The sequence below is a fragment of the Ornithorhynchus anatinus genome, chromosome 7 (assembly GCF_004115215.2).
Source record: "Ornithorhynchus anatinus isolate Pmale09 chromosome 7, mOrnAna1.pri.v4, whole genome shotgun sequence".
Classification (NCBI taxonomy): domain Eukaryota; kingdom Metazoa; phylum Chordata; class Mammalia; order Monotremata; family Ornithorhynchidae; genus Ornithorhynchus; species Ornithorhynchus anatinus.
The window spans coordinates 40749614-40768084 of record NC_041734.1 but is presented as its reverse complement, the minus strand read 5'-3'; positions in this window follow the sequence as shown (position 1 = coordinate 40768084).

Genomic DNA, 18471 nt, shown 5'->3' with positions numbered 1-18471 from the left:
TCTGATAAGATTCAGCTAATTATTTTTTTTTTTCCAATTCAGTCTTGTAAAATTAATCTTTAACAGAAGGGTTATGAAGAAAACAATTATGCAAGGAAACACAGGGAAATGTCGAAAAGGTGCCTAAGCCCCAGCCACGATTTCTGTTTGGCTCCCAGCTTCTGTAGGACAAGGAAATTTAGGAACAAAAGCATTCAGTGTGTTAGCATGTGATCCTGTTGCTATATCTTTAAACTGAAATTACAGCTTCATTGTTCGCTCCCCTTTGCTGTCTTTTAGGCTTTTTCAAGCTCTAAAAATACCAACTTGCACTAAGCAATTCCTCCTCTTCACTACCGCAAGGATGCCATCATACATAGAAATTTTACCCTTTGCTAAGGCTGGTCACTATCATTGATAAATCAACCAAAAATGTGATTTGCCTGGCTTTTTCTGCCTCCTGAGATATCCAGAGCAACAATAAAGTTCATAATAAGTAAATATTTTAATTAAATTATTCCTCCAAAAGAATTATAATCTCATTAATTACTAATGAGGTTCTATTCTTTAAAACAGATATTATAATACAAAGTGAAATTAATCTACCAAAAGAGAAGCCAGTTGTTCCTGAAGCACTTAACTTTGTACCCATCTCAATTTCCTCTCTCTAAGCCTTGAAATTTCATTTATTTCAAATGCATTGGGCTTCCCATGGCTGTAACCCGATGCCTTGTAAATCATTTTGGTATCTTTTGGATTAAAAAGTATAGAAAAGGAAATTGTTGTGATCCGGTGCCCGGATCCCGGACCCGGGGTTCTGATCCCGGCTCCGCCACTTGTCTGCGGTTTGACCTTAGGCCGGTCACTTCACTTCTCTCTCCCTCAGTTACCTCATCTGTAAAATGGGGATTAAGACTGTTAGCCCATGTGGGACATGGACTGTGTCCAACCTGATTAGCTTGTATCTACCCCAGCGCTTAGAACAGTGCCTGGCACATAGTAAGCGCTTAACAGGTACATCCACTAACTTCTCCCTCATGGTTCTCCGTCTCTTTGGATAATAACAATGATAATAACAATAATAATGATGGCATTTGTTAAGCACTTACTATGTGCCAAGCACCGTCCTAAGCCCCGGGGTAGATACGAGGTAAGTAGGTTGTCCCCCGTGGGGCTCACAGTCTTCATCCCCATTTTACAGATGAGGGAACCGAGGCCCAGAGAAGTTAAGCGGCTTGCTCAAGGTCACACAGCGGACAAGTGGCAGATCTGGGATTAGAACCCACGTCCTCTGATTCCCAAGCCCGTGCTCTTTCCACCAAGCCACACCGCTTCTCCCGGCGTGGTTGGGCTTCTAGTAGGAAGAGTGGAAATATAGCCTTGTCATTGTTGCTTCATGAAGTAGCTTGATCTCAGGGACTCACTTCCTAGAAATCCTGAAATATTAGGCCTTCCCTAACTCAGCCCTCCTTTCTTCTCCCACTCCCTTCTATGTCACCTTAACATATTCCCTTTATTCATCCCCCCCCTCCCAGCCCCACAGCTCTTACGTTCATATAAGCGGCGTGGCTCAGTGGAAAGAGCCCGGGCTTAGGAGTCAGAGGTCGTGGGTTCCAATCCCGCTCCGCTACCCGTCAGCTGTCTGACTTTGGGCAAGTCACTTGACTTCTCGGTGCCTCAGTTACCTCATCTGGAAAAAGGGGATTAAGACTGTGAGCCCCAAGTGGGACAACCTGATTACCCTGTATCTAGCCCAGCGCTTAGAACAGTGCTCGGCGCATAGTAAGCGCTTGACAAATACTAACATTAGTATTATTATCTGTAATTTTTATTTATATTAATGTCTGTTTCCCCCTCTAGACTGTAAACCCGTTGTGAACAGAGAATACGCCTGTTTTGCGGTTATATCGTCCTCTCCCAAGCACTTAGTACAGTGCTCTGCACACAGTAAGTGCTCAAGACACACGACTGACTGTCAGACTATCAGCCTTAGCGCAGGGACCATGTCAAAAACTTGGATTGTGCAGCTCAGCGAGGGGAATCCTTCTCTAAGCAGTCACATTTCACTTCGAGGGCCTCGCCGGCCCCAGTCACTTCCAGGTCAAATCGAAAACTTTCAGGAGTAACATTTGTCCATGGGGCAAGGACTCTTTCCCAAAACAACGCTGAAATACCTCAACGAGTCCGCTCTTAAAATCATCCACATTTGGAATCGCGGCTGACGTCGGTCCGAGCACGGGGGCTCAGGCCTTCTGCCCTCCCTGAAACATCTTCACTGTCATCCGGGAAGGCTTTCGACATGAAGTCGGATTTATCGAAACGAACGGTATCCTTGGAATCGAAGTGCTTTCCTTGCTTGTGCACTCTGATTCTGCTCACTATTTCTCTGTCATTCAGGGAGAGGTTAGGTTCCTTGAGGGCAGGGATTATATCTACTTACTCTGTTGCACTCTCCCAACCGCTTGCTACAGTGCTCCGCACACAGTAAGCACTCAGTAGATGCCACTGATTGAGAAGGAGCTTGGCCTAGAGGATGGAGCCCGGACCTGGGAGTCGGAAGGTCATGGGTTGATGACGATGTTGGTATTTGTTATCTGGTATGGTTGGTATTTGTTAAGCGCTTACTATGTGCCGAGCACTGTTCTAAGCGCTGGGGTAGACACAGGGGAATCAGGTTGTCCCACGTGGGGCTCACAGTCTTCATCCCCATTTTACTAGACGAGGTATTTGAGGCACAGAGAAGTGAAGTGACTCGCCCAAAGTCACCCAGCCGGCAAGTGGCCGAGCCGGGATTCGCACCCATGAACTCTGACTCCAAAGCCCGTGCTCTTTCCACTGAGCCACGCTGGTTCTAATCCCAGCTCCGCCCCTTGTCCGTCGGGTGACCTTGGGCAAGTCGCTTTACTTCTCTATGCTTCATTTACCTCATCTGTAAAGGGGGGAGGTTGTGACTGTGACTGTGAACTCCACGTGGGGCAGGGACTGTGTCCAACCCGATCTGTATCCACCCCAGAGCTTAAAGCAGCGCCTGGGGTGTAGCGATTAATAAATACCACAATTATTATTATTCTTTGCAGTCAATGACTAAACCGTAGATGATGTGATTTGCCGCCAGACTCCCACAATCAGTTGGCCTTACAGTAATTTCATTAGAACTATCATGGCCTACCTCACCCGCTCCTGACCCACTTGTCTACGCCAGAGAATGCCTTTCTGGTCTAAGGGATTTAATGAAATGGCTGACAGGGCGAGGCTGCGCTTTTACAACTGTTGATGTAACTCTCACCCTTGACACTATATGAATTATGAACTTCCTACTGCTATTTGTGTCTGTTTTACATGAGGCTGTGGGGTCGTACTGAGGACTGTTTTGAATCTGTGCTGATAGCTGCGTTGATGAACAGTGCAAAAAATCCGATCACCCAGGAAAAAGAAAAAAAATGGCTAATAAGAGGAAGGAAAGGCGAGATAAGAGGAGTATGTGGACAACGAGAAGGATCTTGAGAAAGCACAGAAAAAGAGATTAGGGAGAGGAAGAAAGGAATGAGCAAAAATAAGAGAGAACAGCAGCACTATATGAGAGTGAAAAAGCGGCACGGCCTGGGAGTCAGAGGACGTGGGTTCTAGTTTTGGCTCTCCCACTTGTCTGTTGTGTGATCTTGGGCAAGTCACTTACCTTCTCTGTGCCTCAGTTACCTCATCTGAAAATGGGGATGAAGACCGAGCGCTCCATGTGGGACAGGGACTGTGTCCCAACTGATTATCTTGTATCTACCCCACTGCTTAGCACAGTTCCTGGCACAGAGTAGGAATTTAACAGATAACATTAAAATAGGACAAGAAAATGGGAGAGATAAAAACAAATAAATGAGAGAGCAAGTAGGAACAGTGTACGTATTGAAACGATCGAAGCGGGGTGAATGAGCTTCACCAGGTCACCCTTCTTCCCTCCTTGTCTTCGGTTTGACCGTAATAGCAATAATAACAGTGATTTTATTTATTAAGCAATTACCTACGTGCCAGGCACTGGGGTCGATATAAGCACATCAAGTTGGACACAGTCCCTGTCCCACGTGGGGCTCGTAGTCTCAATCCCCATTTTACAGATGAGATAACTGAGGCACAGAGGAAGTGAAGTGACTTACCCAGGGTCACACAGCAGACAAGTGGCTGTGTTAAAACCCATGCCCTCTGACTCCCAGGCCCATGCTCTATCCACGATGCCACATAGAAAGCCCAGAAGCCAGGATCCACAAGTGATTTGTAAACTGTTCCAGGAGAGAGCAGAGACTGCTGTCTTTGGCGTCCCTGGCATTTGGGAACGTTTGAATCTAGGCTAGAACTCAAGAATCTTTTTGGTAGGCCCGATCCTGCTCTTACTATGACGTGGGTGAAGCGTCCTGAGGTTGACAAAAAGAAGGAAATGATACTGACAAAATTAGTTCTGACTGATTTAGTTATGAGCACTTATGTACATATCTGTAATTTATTTATATTAACTTCTGCCTCCTCCCCCTCTAGACTCTAAGCTCATTGTGGGCAGGAAATTTGTCTGCTTATGGTATATTGTACTCTCCCAAGCCCTCGGTACAGTCCTCAGCCCACAGTATCACTCAATAAATAGGATTGACGGACCGACTGCCTAAGAAGATTTGCGGTGTAGATCATCTGTACCAACTAAGCAGATTTCCGTAGTGTCACAAGTGCTCCATGAACTCCGAGATACATAATTTAAAACCAAGGAAGTCAGCAAAGGGAATTTAAGAGTCAGAAGCCCTATTCTAACCCCCCCCCCACGCGTCAGTAGACAGGAACGTGTCCTAACCTTATAGTATAAAAAGCAAAACATGTGTAGCATCAAAGACAATACCATAGGGTCCACCTGAGTTAGAGGCTAACTTAGATTCGGCTTATTCCTGAAATTTCTTTCAGTTCCCTTTGTATAGAAATGGTTTTGTATTCAGCATCTTCAATCGATACAGAAGTTCTGTACATTAATCACTGTAGTAGCTAGGGACTAGTAATGGCCTCCAACCTTTATAGAAAAATGCACCCACTCTAACGGGGTGAAGAGTACTAATGTTGCTCAGAGACCGCTCGAATGCGAAGCGTCCTTTCCGCACACTGTACCCTCTGCTAACTTTGAAATCAAGTGGGATTCTATGTAACGTTTGAAGGATACTACTGAACGACTTCTAGAAGCGTAAGGAAATTTCAGTAGCACCTCCCTGTGCTTCAGACCACTCTGTCCCTAGGAAGGCCCCAGTAGTTATCCCGACTCTGCCCCTTGTCAGCTGTGTGACCGTGGGCAAGTCACTTCACTTCTCTGGGCCTCACTTCCCTCGTCTCTAAAATGGGGATGAAGACTGTGAGCCTCACGTGGGGCAACCTCATTCCCCTGTATCAACCCCAGCGCTTAGAACAGTGCTCTGCACGTAGTAAGCGCTTAACAAATACCAACATTATTATTATTATTAATTGATGGGAACAGAAAACTCCCAGTGGCGGTTATAGGATAATCCCATCTCATCAAGATCTCTTCCAGATGAGAGGACAGTTTGCTGAAGAGCAGGATAGATGCCCAACTCCTTGGTATTCCCCTTCTTATTATCCCCATTTTCTCCTTTCTATCCTCACTGTATCTGTCCCTACTTAGAAGAGCTAATTTTCTCATTTTTTTTTTGTTTTCATTTATTAATGGTATTTGTTAAATGTTTACTATGTGCCCGACACTGTACTAAGTGCTTGGTACAGCTAACACTAATACAGTAATACAATACGATACAATACTAGTACAATAATACTTGGTACTAAGCTAATAAGGTTGGACACAGCCCACTTGGGGCTCACAGCCATTCATTCATTCATTCATGCAACCGTATTTATTGAGCTCTTACTGTGTGCAGAGCACTGTGCTGAGTGCTTTAATAATAACGATGGTATCTGTTAAGCGCTTACTACGTGCCGACCGCTGTTCTAAGAGCTGGCTAGTTACAAGGTAATCAGGTTGTCCCACGTGGGGCTCACAGTCTTAATCTCATTTTAAGATGAGATGAGTGAGGCACAGAGAAGTTAAGTGACTTGCCCAAGGTCACCCAGCAGACAAGCGGTTGGAGCCGGGATTAGAACCCAAGTCCTCTGGCTCCCAAGCCCGTGTCGTTTCCACTAAGCCACGCTGCGGTCTTAATCCCCATTGTGCAGATGAGGTAACGGAGCTTCTAAGAAGTTAAGTGACTTGCCCAAGGTAAATAGGTTACGGTGGATCTCTCCTACTAAATAGAAATTACTTTATTAATAATAATAATAATAATGTTGGTATTTGTCAAGCGCTTACTATGTGCAGAGCACTGTTCTAAGCGCTGGGGGAGATACAGGGTCATCAGGTCGTCCCACGTGAGGATCACACTTAATCCCCATTTGACAGATGAGGTAGCTGAGGCACAGAGAATGATAATATTGGTATTTGTTAAGCGCTTACTATGTGCAGAGCACTGTTCTAAGCGCTGGGAGAGATACAGGGTCATCAGGTCGTCCCACGTGAGGCTCACACTTAATCCCCATTTGACAGATGAGGTAACTGAGGCCCAGAGAAATTAAGTGACTCGCCCACAGTCACACAGCTGCCAAGTGGCAGAGCCGGGAGTCGAACCCATGACCTCTGACTCCGAAGCCCAGGCTCTTTCCACTGAGCCACGCTGCTTCCCCATTTAATTTAATAATAATTTAATAATTGAACTCAAATCTGCCACCTAGGAATCGGTTACCATGAAGCTATAAAGAGAATTTCTCTTTTAGTAAATAGGTTATGACGATCTCTCCTCCATTATAGAAATCTATCTAATAATTGAACTGAAATCTGTCATCTAGTGATCGGTTACCATGCAGCTATAAAGATAATGTCTCTTTTTGTAAATAGGTGACGATGGGTCCCTCCTACTTAATAAAACGTCTTCGATAAGCTTGGGAGCAGAGGTCACGGGTTCGAATCCCGGCTCTGCCACCTGTCAGCTGTGTGACTGTGGGCAGGTCACTTCACTTCTCTGTGCCTCAGCTCAAACCTGCCATCTACTAATGGATTACCATGAAACTATAAAGAGAAAAGTAAAAGGAGAAGCAGCGTGGCTCAGTGGAAAGAGCCCGGGCTTCGGAGTCGGATGTCCTGGGTTCGAATCCCGGCTCTGCCACTTGTCAGCTGTGGGACTGTGGGCGAGTCACTTCACTCCTCTGGGCCTCAGTTACTTCATCTGTAAAATGGGGATGAAGACCGTGAGCCCCACGTAGGACAACCTGATTCCCCTGTGTCTACGCCAGCGCTTAGAACAGTGCTCTGCACATAGTAAGCGCTTAACAAATACCAACATTATTAAATTGGTCCGCGGAGTTTTCAACGTTACCGTGCTCGTGATGAGTCTGAAGGACTAATGGAGTCGTTAGTACAGTTTACAAAGATACCTCTTTTATGACAAAAGTTAAACCTCTGACAACTGTCTTTAAACAGGGCCAGTGAGTACAGAATATGCTCCCTCACGCTCCGCTTCGAAATGGTGTATGCACATCAAAAGACACCACTGATAAAAATACATACTTCCCCAAACCGGAAGTTTCGATTAGAAGAATGATATTCTCCTGAAGGTTCAACTTTACATCGACGCCAGTCCTCTACAAAATGAAGTGGATTTGGAGGTCTCGGCTTCAAACACACTGGGAAGTGATATCGCTGCTTCAAAACGAGGGGAAAAAAATGATCTCCTTGAAGATTCCTTCACCGTATACCCACAATTTTTCTTCACACTGAGCTTTTATAAGCAGCTATCCCAAATTGCTTATAAAGGGGGATATAGTGCTTTATATATAAGTATATCGGGGTATATAAATATACCCCGATTGCTTAACTGGGGAGCAAGAGAAACTCAATCCCCTCCTTCGCTGATTCGACGTGTAGGAGGAATGTTGCTTATTCAGACCAATGAGAACAAAGAGTAGTTCAAGTCATCAAAATTTCAGCTATCAAAACCCAACTGGGTTGGCTCTCTAAAGGTAGGAGTTGGCCCCGTTTTACTGAGTTAGCCACCTAGATTTGGGTTTTCCAAATTAGCCCTGATTGAGAGAACGGAGCCTTACAAAATTTGCTTTCTACCGTTCCCCTAATCCCCAGGGAACAGGGATGGGGCAAAGACCGTATCTATCGATGCTGTCGTACTCTTCCCAGCACTTAGTACAGAGCTCGGCAGTCCAATAATGAAGCAGCGTGGCTCAGGGGAAAGGAGCCCGGGCTTGGGAGTCCGAGGTCACGAGTTCGAATCCCGCCCCCGCCACTTGGCAGCCGCGTGACTGTGGGCAAGTCACTTCACTTCTCTGGGCCTCAGTTCCCTCATCTGTAAAAGGGGGATGAAGACGGTGAGCCTCCCACGGGGCATACTAATTACCCTGTATCCTCCCCAGCGCTTAGAACGGTGCTCCGCACATAGTAAGCGCTTAACAAATACCAACATTATTATTATTGTTATGGCCTAGTGGCTAGATCATGGGCCTGGAAGTCAGAAGGACCTGGCTTCTGGTCCCAGGTCCGCCACTTGTGTGCTGTGTGACCTTGGGTAAGTCGCTCGACTTCTCTGTGCCTCAGTTACCTCGTCTGTAAAATGGGGATTAAGACCGTGACCCCCCCATGTGGGACAGGGGCTGTGTCCAGCCTGATTAGCTTATAATTACCCCAGGGCTTAGAACAGTGCTTGGCACGTAGTGAGCGCTTAGCAAATACCATTATTATTAGTATTTTATTATGTGCCTAATAAGGGACGCGGCATGGCTCAGCGGAACGAGCCCGGGCTTGGGAGCAGAGGTCACGGGTTCGAATGCCGGCTCTGCCACCTGTCAGCAGTGTGACTGTGGGCAGGTCACTTCACCTCTCTGTGCCTCAGTTCCCTCATCCGTAAAATGGGGATGAAGACTGTGAGCCTCACGTGGGACAACCCGAGGACCCTGTACCTACCCCAGCGCTTAGAACGGTGCTCCGCACATAGTAAGCGCTTAACAAATACCAGCATTATCATTATTATTAAGTACCAGCGAATGATTGACTGATAGGGATGATCATCCCATAGTAAGCGTTACCTCTTTCAGGGGTTCGCTTTCTGGGCTGATTTTATGAAACCGAGCGTCTCATTTCCATGCAGGTCTTGGGAGAGAACCTCTCTCATGCTTGCAGTGTTTCCTTGGTGATTCCAATTCCATCTCCTTCTAGGACCGAACCACAGGCGTCGGGACTAAACACTGGGCCAAGTGCTGAGGTCAGTGACCTATGAGCCGCCCGGGGCCACGTTTTACCTTGAGGTGATGATACGCAATTCTTATTGATCTCAGTGGGAGGAGGACTTATGTTTCTGCCATTGGCTCTGAAACTCTTCGCTCACTTTGGCTCGCTCTAGCTTTCTCTACGAGGGTCATTTTTCCCAAGCCGTCTTTTTCCGGTTCATTCTGGCCGACCCTCAAGTGCTAGAAACATATGGAATTTGTTACCCAAGGCAGCTGGGCAGGCGGCAAATATCGATAGGGCTATAATGGGTGATTAGAGGGAGATGTGAGGAAATTCAGAAAGAAAAGTGAGGGTGATTGAAAGGAAAAGATAATAAGGACACCGGTATTTGTTAAGCGCTTACTATGTGCCGGACGCTGTCCTAAGCGCTGGAGTGGATACGAGATATTCGGGCAGTCTACCGTCCCTGTCCCACGTCGGACTCACGGTCTTAATCCCCATTTTACAGATGAGGGAACTGAGGCCCAGAGGAGTTCAGTGACTTGCCCAAGGTCACACAGCAGACAAGTGGCAGGGCCGGGATAAAAACCCGGATCCTCTGGACGCCCAGGCCCGTGCTCAATCCACCAGGCCATGCTGATGGATGGAGATAAGGATGTGAAAAGCCTTGAGAAAAGTTTAAATGTATTCATGGATGAGAGAACCGTGGAGGGTTATTAAGGGAAAAGAGGTAGGTTAGAAAGCTCATTATAATCACAGAAATGGATGTCGAGGAGGGAAACCAAAGTACTCTTTGGTGCCACTGTCAGGGACACTTGGCTGAGCTGGATGAATCATTGGTCTGACCCAAGCGTGGCTTTCCTGATTGTTTTGTAAAGGTAGTCTGGAATAAAACTTGCTGCTTAGAGAAGCAGCGTGGCTCCGTGGAAAGAGCCCGGGCTTGGGAGTCAGAGGTCATGGGTTCGTATCCTGGCTCCGCCACTTGGCAGCTCTGTGACTCTGGGCATGTCACTTCACTTCTCTGTGCCTCAGTGACCTCATCTATAAAATGGGGACTAACTGTGAGCCTCAAGTGGGGCAACCTGATTAGTCTGTATCTCCCCCAGCGCTTAGAACAGTGCTCTGCACATAGTAAGCGCTTAACAAATACCAACATCATCATAAAATGGCAGATGCTGTCCTATTCCTTTCCTTTTCTCCCATTCATTCATTCATTCTTTCTTTCAATCGTATTTATGGAGTGCTTACAGTGTGCAGAGCACTGTCCTAAGCACTTGGGAGAGTGCAGTATAGCAATCAACAGATGCATTCGCTGCCCACATGAGCTTGCAGTCTAGAGGGAAAGACAGACATTAATATAAATGAATAAATGGCAGATATGTACATAAGCGCAGTGGGGCTGGGAGAAGGGATGAAGAGACCAAGTCTGGGCGATGCAGAAGGGAGTGGGAAAAGAGGAAAGTATTCCCTCCCCGACCCCCTCCTGGGACAAACCCGGATTCTCAGTGTGGCAGGGCTCCCACCCTGGATCCCCTACCCACCATTAGAGGAGCCTGGAAGGCAGCAGCGATTTGGGAAGAGAGATCTGTGTTCAGCAGCGTGGTTCAGTGGAAAGAGCCTGGGCTTCGGAGTCAGAGATCATGGGTTCGAATCCCAGCTCGGCCACCTGTCAGCTGCGTGACCGTGGGCAAGCCACTTCACTTCTCGGTGCCTCAGTTCCCTCATCTGTAAAATGGGGATGAAAACCGTGAGCCCCACGTGGGACAACCTGATTCCCCTGTGTCTCCCCCAGCGCTTAGAACAGTGCTCGGCACATAGTAAGCGCTTAACAAATACCAACATTATTATCATTATTATTAGCATGAGCACCGGAAAGAGGTAGAGACCCAAAGAGAGTCTAAAAAATAGTACACCTTAAGACTCTGATTCACGTTACAGTGTTTTTTCCAGTCTTTCAACCCTCCTGCTTGCCTTTTTCATCGACCATCTTAGCTCTTTTCAGGTCTAGCACCCGTTCGGAAATCCCTTGTCCCAAGTCTTTCTTTGCCTTCGGTTCCCCGCCCTCCAGACTACGGAAACCAGCTAGTAGAGCGGAGAACACTCAGGAATCGATTCACTTGAAAAGTTGAAGACCGTAAGACTCCGATTCCCATTAGAGTGTTTTTCCCAATCTTTCAACCCTCTTCCTTTCCTCTTTCATTGACCACCCTAGCTCTTTTCCAGGTTAGCACCCTTTAGGAAATCCCTTTTCCCAAGTCTTTCTTTGCCTTCAGTTCCCAGCCCTCCAGACTACGGAAACCAGCTAGTACGGCTGACAACACTGGAATCAAAGTCACTTTTAGATCAAATATTCTGAAATTCCCACCTTACGGTTTTGGCCTTGTCCGTTTTTGTTAAGCGCTTACTATAAGTCAAGTACTGCTCTAAAGCCATTTAGATTAAAGTGAATCTCGTCCCACATGGGGCTCACAGTCAAGTAGGAGGGAGAATGGGGATTGAATCCCATTTTGCAGATGATGAAACTGAGGAATAGAGAAGATAAGTGAGTTGCCCAAGGTCACCCAGCAGGCAAGTGCCAGATGTGGGATTAGGACCCAATTCCTCTGGCTCCCAAGCCCATGCTCCCAAGCCGATTTGAGCGCAAATCAGTGAAAAAAGATCTGGAAACATCTCCTGGTTGGTGGTGTGCCCAGCCTGATTTAAAAGATGCGTTCCCTAGAAACGCTTTTCTCGTGCATTCTGGTTCCATTCACCGAATCCACCGTCACCCTTAAAGATGAAATTAAAATTTCCCTTCTCAAAGACATGGGCTGTGGGTGATGGAACTGTTAAGCCCAATTTTGCGGGAATGAAATTCCTCTGGCCTGGATAATACACATCATGGAGTCTTAAACGTAGCTCATCAGCAGCACCGAAATCGGAGGAAGGTTACTGGATGCCGCTGCACCGTACAGCTTAACAGCAGCAGTCTCCTTAGAAGCCCCCTCTCAGGATCACAGCTGGAGAGTTTCCAGTCCTCTACGAGTCTTGGCTACGAGAGGGAGAGTCAAGCCTACCCATTCCATTCCTAGCTTGGGCAGTGGCGAGTGAGTGGAAGGCCGTCGGCTACAAGTCAAAGCTCCCCTGTGCTGGGCAGCAGTGGCTTGGGAGAGAGTCGAGGGCAGAGACTGAAGGTGACTGCATGGAAGAAGGCGATGGTAAATCACATCCATATCTTGACTGACTCTGCTTGACTCTATTTATCGCCACCCGTTCTCGTCTGCCCGTCTCCCCCGATTAGACCGTGAGCCCGTCAAAGGGCAGGGACCGTCTCTGTCTGTTGCCGACCTGTCCGTTCCAAGCGCTTAGTACAGGGCTCTGCACGTAGTAAGCGCTCAGTAAATACTCTTGAATGAATGAATACTGAGAAAATTCTCTGGATACATTTCAGAACACTTGCAGTGGGAGGTGGGGTGTTCTGGCAGAGATACATCCGTGGGGCTGCTATGGGTCGGACACGACTTGGCAGCGTAAGACGAGTAAGGTCCTTAGCGGTGAAGGTAGATGCCTGGGCAAGTTTCACAAAACTACATTTCCACTCTCTGAGTTTCAGGCCCCGTGCCATTGCAGTCGGAGCAGCTGATTACTTTGCTTTCCTCCCTCGTCCCAATCCACCCCGCCTTTCGGTGAATGCCCTAGCATCAGTGAGTGATGCCCAGAACCATCTACAGACCCAGAGGGAAACATTAGGAATTCATTCAGGATGCAAAAAAATAGCATCTCATTCACTGCAGAACAGTTCCGCTGCTCAGTAACATAAAGGATGTTTAGGTGACTTCAGTCCTGTGCCAGAGCGGAATGCCAGACAGGCTATTGTTCAACAAGGTCCAGGTTTTCCCTCCAGATGCGGTGAATGCATTCCAAAGATCTGATAACCCCACCTCATCGTGGAGGATGGGGGAGAGAGAGGAGGAGGAGAAGAATTATGGTGGACTTTCTCTGAGTTGTCAGGGTTCATATTTTTCAGAGAGGTGAGGTGGTACTGTCAACCTCTGGACCGTTATCTCATGGGCTTTCCCTACTCTCCACTCTGCTCCCTCAGTGGTATTTACTGAACACTTACTGTGATGATGATGATGACGGTATTTGTTAAGCGCTTCCTATGTGCCAAGCACTGTTCTAAGCGCTGGTGTAGATACGCGGTCATCAGGTTGTCCCACGTGGGGCTCACAGGCCTCATCCCCATTTTACAGATGAGGGAACTGAGGCACAGAGAAGTGAAGTGTCTTGCCCAAAGTCATACGGCTGACAAGTGGCGGAAGCGGGACTAGAACCCACAACCTCTGACTCCCAGGCCCGTGCTCTTTCCACCAAGCCACGCTGCTTCTCCTGTGGGCGGGACACTCTACTAAGGGCGTGGGAGAATACAAGATAACAGAGTTGGTAGGCATGGTTTCTGCCTGCATTAAACGTTTGAGCTCCACTCTGACCCATTTGGATCCCAGAAAGGGAGGGACTTTTCCAAAGGCCGCCTTTTCCGTGGAATTCTCATCCTGACAGTCATCCCCATCCCCTAGTCATCCTAAGTGGCCAAACATGACAAGAAAATCACGGCCACATATTTGCCTGATTTTTCTGAAGGTCCTTTATGACAACCCTGCCCTTCCTACAGGTCATCATAAATCATGCAAGGGGAGTTGACATCAGCTACACAAGCCACCATCGACACAAAGGTCCTGGTAAACTGAGGTCACTAGAAGCGTCTCTTCTCGATGTCGACGGCAACAGCGTTTATTGAGCACCAACTGAGGAGCGCCCAGTAGAAGATCCTATGTTTGAGGAACCTTCAATTCGGGGAAGCAATGAAATAATTAGAAAAACAGTGACAAAAATAACCATACAGTCAAGCAGCTAGTTTTACCACACATAGCTTGTGGAAAAAAAAAAAAAAATGAAGGAAGCCTCCCACAGCCTCTTCCACCGCTTACAGAACCAATAATAATGATGATGGTATTTGTTAAGCACTCACTAAGTGTCAAGCACGGTTCTAAGCGCTGGAGTAGATACAAGATAACCAGGTTGGACACAATCCCTGTCCCACTTCGGGCTCACAGTCTTAATCCCCATTTTACAGATGAGGTAACTGGAGCACGGAGAAATTAAGTAACTTGCTCTAGGTCACACAGCAGACGAGTGGCTGGGCTGGGATTAGAACCTAGGTCATTCTGATAATTAGTGGTTATAAGTCGTGGCTGGGCTAAAGGAAAGCTCGGAAGATTGCTAGTAAGTTAGGTAATTTTCTTCTAAGAGAAAAGTGATTCTGAGCTAACAGCACCTTTGAACGCCAGTTCTGAGCTCAGCGACGAAGGGCTTCTGCAGATGTGTGTCTACCAACACTGTTAAACTGTATTCCCCCAAACAGTACAGTGTTCTGCACACAGTAAATGCTCAATAAATACCATTGATTGATTGAATGACTGCTGTCTCAGCTTCCAGTAGAATTTTGAAAGATATTAAGTGTACACGTTGCTAACAACCTTCGACTCAACACCGACAAGGGTGATAGGGGAATTGTAGTTAACTTATTTAGTGCAGCAACACCTAAAGATGCACAAGAAATCTTCAAGTTGTCTGCGGGATAGACGTGGGATTATTATTATCGGGAAGCAGCGTGGCTCAGTGGGAAGAGCACGGGCTTGGGAGTCAGAGGCCATGGGTTCAAATCCCGGCTCTGTCACTTGGCAGCTGTGTGACCTTGGGCAAGTCACTTAACTTCTCTGTGCCTTAGTTCCCTCATCTGTAAAATGGGGATGAAGACTGTGAGCCTCACGTGGGACAACCTGATGACCCTGTGTCTCCCCCAGCGCTTAGAACAGTGCTCTGCACATAGTTAGCGCTTAGCAAATGCCAACATTATTATTATTACTATTATTATGATATTTCTTAAGACTCGCTGTGTATCAAGGACTGTGTATCTGCTGTGGTAGATACAAGTTTATCAGGTTGGACACAGTCCCTGTGCCACATGGGGCTGGAATCCTCTAGGAAGCTCATCTATTTTAGCAGTCTACAAGCCTCTCAAAAATCTCTGTGACAGTTATTTATAAATTATTCAAGACAGTTTGCATTGAATAAGGAATTGATGCACAGAATCTGTCCAGGGCTGCAAATTAATAATCGGCCTAGAATCATGTATTCTCCTCACCAGGCGAGCCCTAAAATGCAAATCTTAAAGTCTCAGCGGTCATATGGAACAGAAATTTGTCATTGAAATCTGACAGTATACCATTAAATGAACCATTAAAAGGTAGGAAATGTCAAAATGGTAATGAGAAAACCAACATGTCATTAGGCAGACTAGCAGAAAGGGGCTAATGTGATAGAGGCATTGGAATCGCGAAACAAGCTAAGGAATTACGCTGCCCAACTTATTCCAAGCGCTTAGTACAGTGCTCTGCACATAGCGCTCAATAAATACTATTGAATAAGTGGCAGGGTGAAGTCGCCAACCATCAGATCCTGGAATAGAATCGACTGTAATTTAGCCACTGATGACTTGGTCCTGAGAAAAAGATGGCTAACAGGATAAGAACAGAAGAACAAAAGCAATACCATTACTTGAACAAACTTCCTTCAAGCATCCCTGCTTGCCCCTTCGTTCTAGAGTTGTGGGATTTGATGAGCTGAGCTTTCGTGTTCGCCCTGTCCCTGTTCTTCGTGATTTTGTAAATTTCAATCGTGTCCCACCTCAGCTTTCCAAGTTCCAAATGGAAGCATCTTAGTCTTTTAAATCTAAGGCCTATTCACACACAACCTGGTAAATACAAGGAGATCATCTTTTGAGAAATGAGAAACTTCTATGCTCTGGGAACCCCGACTATGTTATTGTTATACCATTTGTATATTGTGTTGAATGACCTGCATACCCATGGACCCAGGAGATCCCAGAGGGTTTCTTTGTTCTCATTTCTACCTTTGAGGGCAACCTCAAGCCGACTAGTCTGAGAAAAGTGAGACGAAACAGCTTTAACTGATGTAATTTATGAGCCAGTAGTCGGAAGGTGACAGATGAGACAACCGGGGTATATAATTAGGCATAATAAGCACTTAGTACAGTGCTTTGCACACAGTAAATACGATTGAATTAGGGAAGTGGTAGATTGACTTGAGGGGAAAGCTTACCTTGCCCATGAGGAAAACAAGCAGAAAGAAACCCTCTAGGCCTAGGTGACAACCAAAGGATGCGTTGTAAATGAATTTATGAGTGCAAAGGATTGAAATTGTAGTCTCAGGTGATTTGATGTGCTTCATCAAAGTCATAAAGAGGATTTATGGAGCACTTATTATAGGCAGTGTATTGTTGGAGGCACTTGGAGGAAACAGAGCAGAAATGGAGAAGCAGCATGGCCTAGTGCATAGAGCCCAGGCCCGGGAGTCAGAAGGACCAGAGTTCTAATCCCAGCTCAGTCACTTCTCTTTGACTCAGTTACCTCAACTGTAAAATGGGGATTAATACTGTGAGCCCCATGTGGGGCATGGTCTATGTCTAACCAGATTAGCTTGTACCTACCTCAACACTTAGTAGGGTGCCTGGTATATAGTAAGAACTTAACAAATACAATTTAAAAATATATGCATTTAGCGATATAGCTACATATATAATAATAATAGTAACGTTGGTATTTGTTAAGCAGTTACTACGTGCAGAGCACGGTTATAAGCGTCCGGGTAGATACAGGGTAATCAGGTTGTCCCACGTGAGGCTCACAGTTAATCCCCATTTTACAGAGGAGGTAACTGAGGCACAGAGAAGTGAAATGACTTGCCCACAGTCACACAGCTGACAAGTGGCAGAGTCGGGATGCGAACCCATGACCTCTGACTCCCAAGCCCGGGCTCTTTCCACTGAGCCACGCTGCTTCTCTCACATATATATATATACGTATATATATACATATATATATATATATATTACAGATTGTACATTCTACAGATGAGGCAATTGAGGCCCAGAGAAGTTAGTAGTCTTGCCCGAAGTCACACAGCAGACTCTAAAGTTGTGGGCAGGGAACATGTCTACCAACTCGGTTGTACTGTACTTTCCCAAATGCTTAGAACAGTAGTCTCCACACGGTAAGCACTCGATTAAAAACCCTTGGTAATGATGATGACATTTAATCCCAGTGGCAGAGCTGAGTTTAAAATCCAGGTGCTCTGATTCCCAATACCTTGATCTTTCCACTGGGCCACGTTGCTTCTCAGTTGATCAAACACATAGCTAAAGAAAAGTGAGAGTAGATAAAAGTAATAAAACAAATGGATATAGATTCATGTTTTAATTTGCTGTTATTTTTATTGAGTCTGTTCCTGTGATGATAGTCTACGTTTTACAGATGGGGGCATTCATAAATGACCCGACTTGCCCTAGTGGGTTAGTGGTAATTACAAACTGTTTATTTATATAAATATTCATTCAATAGTATTTAATGAGCGCTTACTCTGTGCAGAGCGCTTTACTAAGCGCTTGGAATGTACAAATCGGTAATAGAGACGGTCCCTGCCCTTTGACGGGCTTACAGTCTAATCGACTGTATAAATAAATATCTGTCGCTACCTCTAGACTGTGAACTCGTTGAGGGCAGGGAACATGTCTGCTAACTCTGTTGTAGTGTTCTCTCCTAAGCACTTAGTACAATACTCAATAAAGCACTCAGTAACTACCACTGATGTTAGTAGGAGGGAAGAAGGGAGGGCCAAGTGTTTTGACAAGCTGCGAAGGGATGGGGAGGAAGCACAGGTGGAGGGGGTGGATTTTGAGAGGAGACGAGAGATTTCGTTGAGTATTGAGTACAGTACTCAATAAAGCACTCAGTAACTACCACTGATGATGAATGAAACTTTACATTAGTCTTTTCAGTCACATCGGCCTACGTAGGTAGAAAGTACTATTACTAGCAGCATTATCGCTAAAGGCCAAGGATAACAAATTGACCAAACATATATTTGACCGTGTACGTGTGTGTTCAAATGATCCTATTTGAATTCATTAAGAGATCAAATGGGAAAACTGGGAAAAGGCAAATCACACGTTCATATCCATAACCGATGGTGCTCTACCACGTATTTCTAGAGGTAATTATGGTCACTGGCATTTGGATCTAGAGCAGTATCTCAATCTCCATATATTATCGTGGAAACTTGACAGATTACTACTAGAATGAGGGATGTATGGGAAATATGATTATATCTAAAAGTTTCTG